The following is a 7,856-nucleotide window of genomic DNA, read 5'->3' on the forward strand; positions in this document are numbered from 1 at the left end:
GTGGATGCTTCTGTGAGAAAGTCACCAGTAGGTAAAGCAGGCATGCAAATCTTGCCTATGATTACCTCAACACATTTTTTGTTCTTTCTTTCTTTTTTTTTTTTTTCTTTTTTGGTTTTTTGAGACAGGGTTTCTCTGTGTAGCCCTGGCTGTCCTAGAACTCACTCTGTAGACCAGGCTGGGCTTGAACTCAGAAATCCGCCTGCCTCTGCCTCCCAAGTGCTGGGATTAAAGGCATGTGCCACCACTTCCCGGAACCTCAACATATTTTTATTAATTTTCTCTGTACACTAATGATTTGACCCATGGTTAAATTTAACAAGATAGATTGATTACGTCTTAGTGTGAAATGTCTAAGATTGATAAGACTTCTGAACGTAATACTGACAAGCAGGTTCTCTTTCCCTTACCTGACTGTAATTACTATTTGAAAACATTGACTCTCTTATTATATATCCAATTATATTGAATAATCAGCACTCTGTCTTAGAATTGCATGTATAATAATGATGACATTGTATATTACTTTCTTTTCCAAGACATTTTATAATTACTTGTGTGTCTCCCCTTTCTGTTCTCAAATTTCTAAGAAAGAACTTTAAGCTTCAAGTACCTTTTCTAAGGTGCCAGTTATGTCTAACTATACAGAGATGACATTCTATGTCATGACAGTATGTGATGATTAACATGTATACATGCTTACATGTACAAATAGACACATGCCTCTTGTCACTTTTAGTTTCATGGTCTCAACATCCCCAGGGGCATATTGGTGAGGGGAAGAATAGAGAGGAGGGCTTCGTGTTTCATTGTGGAGTTGGGAAATGAGGGGCTGTCAACCGCAGGCTGAGAAGCATGCTCTGCAGAATGTCTACGGAACATTCAAAACGCCTGACCCTGTGATGTCTGTTCATCACCCAAACTACCCGATGTCTTTAGACGTGCTCCCTACATTGTATATAGTATGTAAGTATATATAACTATATACCTATAATCACAGGCCACCTACATTGTATATAGTATGTAAGTATATATAACTATATACCTATAATCACAGGCCACCACTCTGCCGAAGTGGTGGAAGCCAGACAATTTGCATTCCCAGACTTCCTACACCAAGGGGCAGGCACATGACTTCACTTCCTCTAACTCCACTGTCCCTGGCAGACAGACTTAGGGGACCACACCAGGAGGCAATGCACCTAAGTATGTCAGTCTTTTGATGAGCTGGGTTTACAAAGATTTGTTTCCTGGGGGACAGAGTGATAATGTTTCAACCATCCAGTCTCAACTGGTTTACCACCACAGACTAGCATCCACAGTGTCTGCTGGAGGAGCCAGCTGCTCAGGTTTACAGATGAGAGTTGCCATTAGTTCTGTCCGCCTTCAGGTTTGCAAGAGAGAGAGAGAGAGAGAGAGAGAGAGAGAGAGAGAGAGAGAGAGAGAGAGAGGGAGGGAGGGAGGGAGAGAGAGAGGGAGGGAGAGAAATAAGGGAGGAAGGAAAGAAGGAAGGAAGGAAGGAAGGAAGGATCTGTAGTTACAATGTTACAATCAAGAAGTCTTACCGATATACCAATGCTGTAAGAATTCTTCCTCCTCATGACAAAACAAAACCTAACTCTAGTGAAACCTCAGTATCTGCCCCTTAACCCACCCTCCTATTTAGAGACGCTGGAGGGGGAAATGTCACGTGGATCAGTACTGCTTGTTCATTTCCAGAGCTCTAGTGATTGAAAAGAAAAGAACTTTCCATACAAACAATTTCTCTGCTCTCAAGTTATCAGCAAAATTCATTCTTCCTGTTTCCTTGGTTTCAGATAATCGGAGGACCCAGACAGAACCTAGGAAGCCCCCGCTTTCCTTACTAACAAACATTTGATATTTGCAAATCTTTGACGCAGATTTACTGAGTCCTTAACCACTTACTTCCCAGTGTGTAAATGTCCCGAACATATTTCGTGCTGCATGTGGGGCTGACTTTCACAGAAGCTCAGAAGTCAGCCTGAGTGCATCCTGGACATCCACACCAGCAAGGGAGTGTTTTTATGAGCACTCTTGACAAGTGCCTGTGCAGGATTTGAGAAGGAAGCCAAGACCCGTGCCTGCTTCCGGGGATAATAGAGAAGCGTCAGGCTCAAATGGCTGGAATTGGAACTTAAAGAGATTATGATTGCAATAACAGCCACTGCTTCATATATCATACTCCTTATATCCTTAAAGTAACTTTTATTTTTCACTTGATAGAATGCTATGCCACCATAAACATTTATATGTTATGAAAGTTATTTTTTTTTAGCTAAAATTTATTGGACAGCTTGTGTATGCCAGCGTTAAGACACTGCATCCTGTACTCATTAATTACTCTTGACAGCATGGAGTCGATATTGTCAACTGTATTTAGAGATGAAGTGATTCCTAGGGAGGTTAATTAATTGTCCAAGGAAATACAACTACTAAATCACAGAGGTGGAACCTGATCCCAGGCTAAACATGAAAATCACTTTAGTGAATTATGAAGGCCATGAGTCATCTTGCTAACGGTTTTATGTGAAGAATGAAAAGGAATGAAAAGGACACTTACACACGAAGCAGCTCTGTGAAAAGTGCGCATGCGCGTGCATGTGCCGAGACAAAGGCTTGAAAGGGAACACTTCACGTGCTTCCTGCTTTTGTGTCCAAGAAGCTAAGACAACCAGATGATTGGGAGGAAATCTATAGGGGAGAAGAGATGGGTGGATTAGGTATGCAAGTACATGTACCTGCAATCATTTTAAACAAGTTAGGAAACTCGAACTGTATTCACTAAACACAGACTACCCAATGTCAGAACACTGGCTCTGTTCTCGACATCATCGGACAGTGGGAATCTCCCGGTCTTACTTATAATAAATCTTTTTGTTTTTCTAATAAAAAGAGAGATGTGGTAACACATACAATAGGATAACAAAGAGTCTGGATTTCAGTCAACCCAGAAGTGCAGAGCAAACAAAGGCTGCGGGAACAGGAAATCAGTATGTCCTCCATTGCCCTCAGGCCTGGGTCCTGCTGCCTTCCGGACTGGGTCCTCAGGCCTCCAGGGTCAGGTCTGGACTTAGTCCTTCAGGGCATTGCAGAACAGCATGAGAAGGTCCTGATCTAATGATGACTGTCAAAGCACGCGAGGCAACAGTTTAGTCAGTCCAGAAAGGAAGCGCATTCTCATGGAATCCTACCGATTATCTTCTTCCGTGAGTTTCAAAATTAACAGTCTCTTTTGAAAAATGAATGTTTTGAGTCTCTCCACTTGTGATATATACCTAGATGTTAATTGGTCATCATCGGTGCAGTGGCTGGTGCCTTTTTAGTTTTCAAAGAGTAAACGGTAGGGAAAGAGAAATGCAAATGAAGGATGAATACAGGGAACCAAGGGATGGCAGTTCTGGGAGGGGATTTCCCATGAGGTGTCTGTGACGTGACCCATAGAGAAGGACATGCATATATGAGCAAGAGGGTAGAAGGCCATCTGTATGACTATGTGAGCAAACATTAGATGGATTTTAAAAAGAAGTTCAAAGTATTTTTTTTTCCTAGTGAAACCTACTGATGCTAGTCAAAATTGTTTAATTTACTCCTCTTGAAAGTCAGGATGACGTGCTAGGTTTCGCTGCCACTACAGACATACGTCTGTCTTCTGATAGCTCATGCTTTTCAGAATGATGGGTTTGGGCTGGAGAAATAGTTCAACAATTAAGAGTGCATCTTGCTCTTGCAGAGGACCCAAGTTCAGTTCCCAGTACCCACATAGGGTAGCTAGCAACCACCTCTAATCAGCTCAACCAGATTTGAAGCTCTCTCTGGACTCATGCATTCACACATGGGCAGACCTCCATGCATTCACATAATTAAAATAAATCTTTAAAAACCCTAGTTTTATTCAAAGGAACAACAGTCAAACATTTTAAAGAGCTCATATGTAATAGGAAAAGTTTTATTTCATGCTTTGAGAAGGAAAACATCAGCATTATGCAGCGGTTCAGTGGAGGTTTGTTGGTAGGAATGATACTACTACTACTACTACTACTACTACTACTACTACTACTACTACTACTACTACTACTAAAAGCAGGTGGCTGGAGTGATGGCTCAGTGGTTAAGAGCACTGGCTGCTCTTCCAGAAATAATGGTGAGATGTTTCCAAAATCAGGTTAAGGGAGACACAGGGTGACATTTTTCTCTCTCGGTTCCTTCTTTCCTTCAGAGATCATGAGTTGTCCTATGGAGAAATCTGCAACCGACCTGAAGATTCCTGTCAACAGCCACATGAATGCCTGTGGAAATCGACCCAGGGGCCCTGGCTGGCAGCTTGGCTTAACAGGGACTTTGTGAGACATCTTTAGAGAGAATTATAAAGCCAGTCCTCCACCCTGGATTCTTGGCTCAGGGAAATGTTGTGATAATGAGTATTTGTTGACTGAATTGGGAGATAATTTGTATCCAGCAAAATACGCCTAATTCCGAAGAAATGGTGTGTCACACAGAACTCATCTACTTCAGTTGTGTCTGTATGACAGGCCTAAAAACCTGATCATAGACCTGAGGAATACGTTCCCGCCAGTCTCCTGAGGTGGTCAGTCACTAACATCTCCTATCTCAGAGGTGTTCCAGATTGGTCTCTGCTAAAGTCTGTGGAGAGATCTGTGTGCTTTCTTTATTCAGGCATAAAGGTGCCCTAAGAAATATCTCATTATTAGCTAATACTGAGATCAAACATTATTTCCTGTCCTCCACAGTGTTTCAATAATCCTAATTGATTTCCTAGCTATAATTAGCTTGGAATTTTTACATAGAAGCTGTCTTACCAGACAGGGTGTCTCAAGAGTTAGAGATAGTAGTTAGGCACTTATTATCAGGGCAGTCCCACACAAGGTAGAATTGTTTTACATGCCAGAAAGAAGTTGTAAGGCTTCTGTCACTAATTATCTATGTTACAGCCAAGGAATGCTAGTATACAACCTTCACCTGCTTGCTTCAGACAGACTCAGAGAATTTATCTTGGGGCTGCCAAAATAGCCCAAAAAGAAGGACACCACTGCTCCTCCCCCTTGCACCTAGCTGCTTATTCTCACTGACCTTGATGTAGCCGTCTCCTGCCTACATGACTCTGTCATTTGCCCTGTTCTCTGTATACTATATAAGCCTGACTTTTACTTTGTACAAATTGCAGTCAGATTCTGCACTCCCTTGTGCTGTGTCTGTTTCTCATTTCTTCACCAACGCCTTGTCTACCTGACTAGGACCCTGTTTCCCCACGGGTTAAGGGAGGCCCAGACTGACTGGTCCGTGGCAATGGTGGACCCTTTAGGTTCCACAGGGGGACATTCACAGAAGTCGTATAAGACAGAGATGAACAGTTAAGGGACACAATAAAGCCACAAAGTAGGGAGTCAGAGCTCGTATGCCTTAACTGTTCTGAAATCTCAAGGAAAAGGTCACTTTGCATTCTATAAGCATTGATGGAGTGTCCATTTTCTGTTGGCTCAGTTTTTTTCCCCCCAGATTCATGTCAGATTCATACTGTTGAAGGCCTGCATCCTGTGTAGTGCTCCTGGTGAAGGCATGTGATTGGTTCTATGTCGTGGGATATTTTATTTCATAAGGCACTTCTGGGTCCCCAGAGTGGATCCTGGGGACGCCATAGGAACTCTGTGGCATTTTGACAGACATAAAGGTACTTCAGGATTTCTCCCAGAGATGGGGCACTTATCTTCATAACCACTATTTAGAGCAGATGTGACTTCATTTTTGTTGAAATAAAATTTTCCATACACTGTATTTCGATCATGTTTTGTCCTTCTCCAATTCCTCCCAGAGCCTCCCCACTTCCCTACCCACCTAACTTTGTTCTTTTTCATTTTCTCTCTTTTAGACCAATCAAACAAGAAACAATAACAACAACAACAACTACAACAAAACAAGAAACACAAAGGCCCACAAACACAAATCAAAATAAATAAAGACAAAAAAAAGAAAACCAAAACAAAGCAAATTAAAAAACAAGTCCATTAAAATACCATTGAATCCATTTTGTGTTTGCCTTCTACTCCTGGGCTTGGTCCTATATACCCAGGAGTGTGGCTGAAACTCCAATGTAGGAAATAGATTTCCCCTTGGCCAGTAGGTGTCAGTTGCCTACAGCTAAGGGTGGGACCCTATGTCCACTTCCCCTGCCAGTGCAGTTACAACTTCCAATGTCAATGCAAATGGCCTCGTGCGAACTTTTTCCTATGAGTTCTTGTTTAATTTATATTATCTATTCTATTGGCATTACTATTATTATTCTCATGCTAGAGGTGAGCACTCGGGGGCAAGGCCAGTTTATGTCTTGAGACAGATAGCTCTTAAGTGGCAGAACCAAGGCATGAGCCGACTGGTCTGATGGCAATGCCTGATCGATCTTTGAGCTATGCTGGGTGTGGTTAGAAGAGGCTGTTGTGACCTGTCCACTCGTACCTTTTAGCATTCAGCACATTTGGAGGCAGAGGTGTTTTCTTATTCACACAGAACTCTGAACCCTCTGCTGCTGACTCTGGCATTGATCCTAGAGCATCTAAAACTTCAGTTTTCTCAAACAGACCACTTCCATAGTCTGTAAAAGAAAATAGCGATTCTCTCATTAAAAAGTGAGCCCATAGATAATGTGGCTTCCTTGTCAAGGCCCAAGTTTGTTGTACATAGACCATCATCTGAGATTGTCCCGTGCGATCATCCCATGTTCTCTCCACTGCTCTTGGCTTTATGACAGAGTGCTTTAATTTGTTCCTCGCAGAGCACAGTTGCTCCACCGCTTTGCGTTATTTATAGCACACGCTGTCCACTTTCTTGCGCTATTTTATTTCATAAGGCACTTCGGGTACCAGTTTACATGAAAGATGTTATTTGAAATGAAGTTATACCGCAAGCTACATTATCATAATTTCCTTCTTGCTTTGGTCCTCCCGTGTCTTATCCAGTGGCTTGATGTTTGATGCAGTGCTGAAATTTAAGTGGAAAGGGTGTCTGTCCAGAATTGATGCTCATGCATTACTTATTTAATCGGCTGCTGGAGCAATCCACTGTTGAGTTCTGTTTTCAATATATTGCTCTGACATCCATCTTACTCTTTTCACGGGGTGGAAATTGCAACTGTGTATGTATCTCCAAGTCCAGCATAAGCAGGAAGTGGTTTGGCCCTTAGGATGGCATTGCAGGGCATAGCTGAATAGAGCTGCAGTTATGGATGGTTGATATTGATCTGTTCAGCCAGTCATAGACTAATTGTTTTGGTCCTATTGTTTCTCCTGACTGTTCATTCTGTTCCTCTGCTGTTTATTTATTCTGGAGCACTTTATTACTTTTGGATACAAAGAGAAAGGAAACAAAATGGAACTGGTTATTTGAGTGACCATTACTGATGGATCTTGTTGGAGATATAACAAGGCTGACACTAGTTGCTGAATTGGGTACCTGGTGTAGGTTTGTGTACTTCCGTCAATTAACCTTCAGGCTCAGAGTAGAAGTCACCTGCTTGACTTTTCTAGGAGAGCCGCAGTGACTGCAATACAATAGATGGTCACCACATGACTATGATCATCATATGACTACCATCCACCAAAGAACTCGCTCATTAGGGGTTTTGGTAAGAAAGAGATATGTTAATAGCAGCTGGCATATGAAATCTTGCTTCTTTGCTCCAATCTCTTGAGTTTCTGAAGCCATCTTGGAGTTTAAGGCTTAACATTACCTCTCTTCTCAGCTCTCAGAACATTCTGTCTCTGGCAGCCCCTTGGCAGTGGATGTTATATAATATGCCCAAACTATGGCATGTACTCATTGAGAGA

The sequence above is a fragment of the Mastomys coucha genome, unplaced genomic scaffold (genome assembly GCF_008632895.1).
Source record: "Mastomys coucha isolate ucsf_1 unplaced genomic scaffold, UCSF_Mcou_1 pScaffold14, whole genome shotgun sequence".
NCBI classification, from domain to species: Eukaryota; Metazoa; Chordata; class Mammalia; order Rodentia; family Muridae; genus Mastomys; species Mastomys coucha.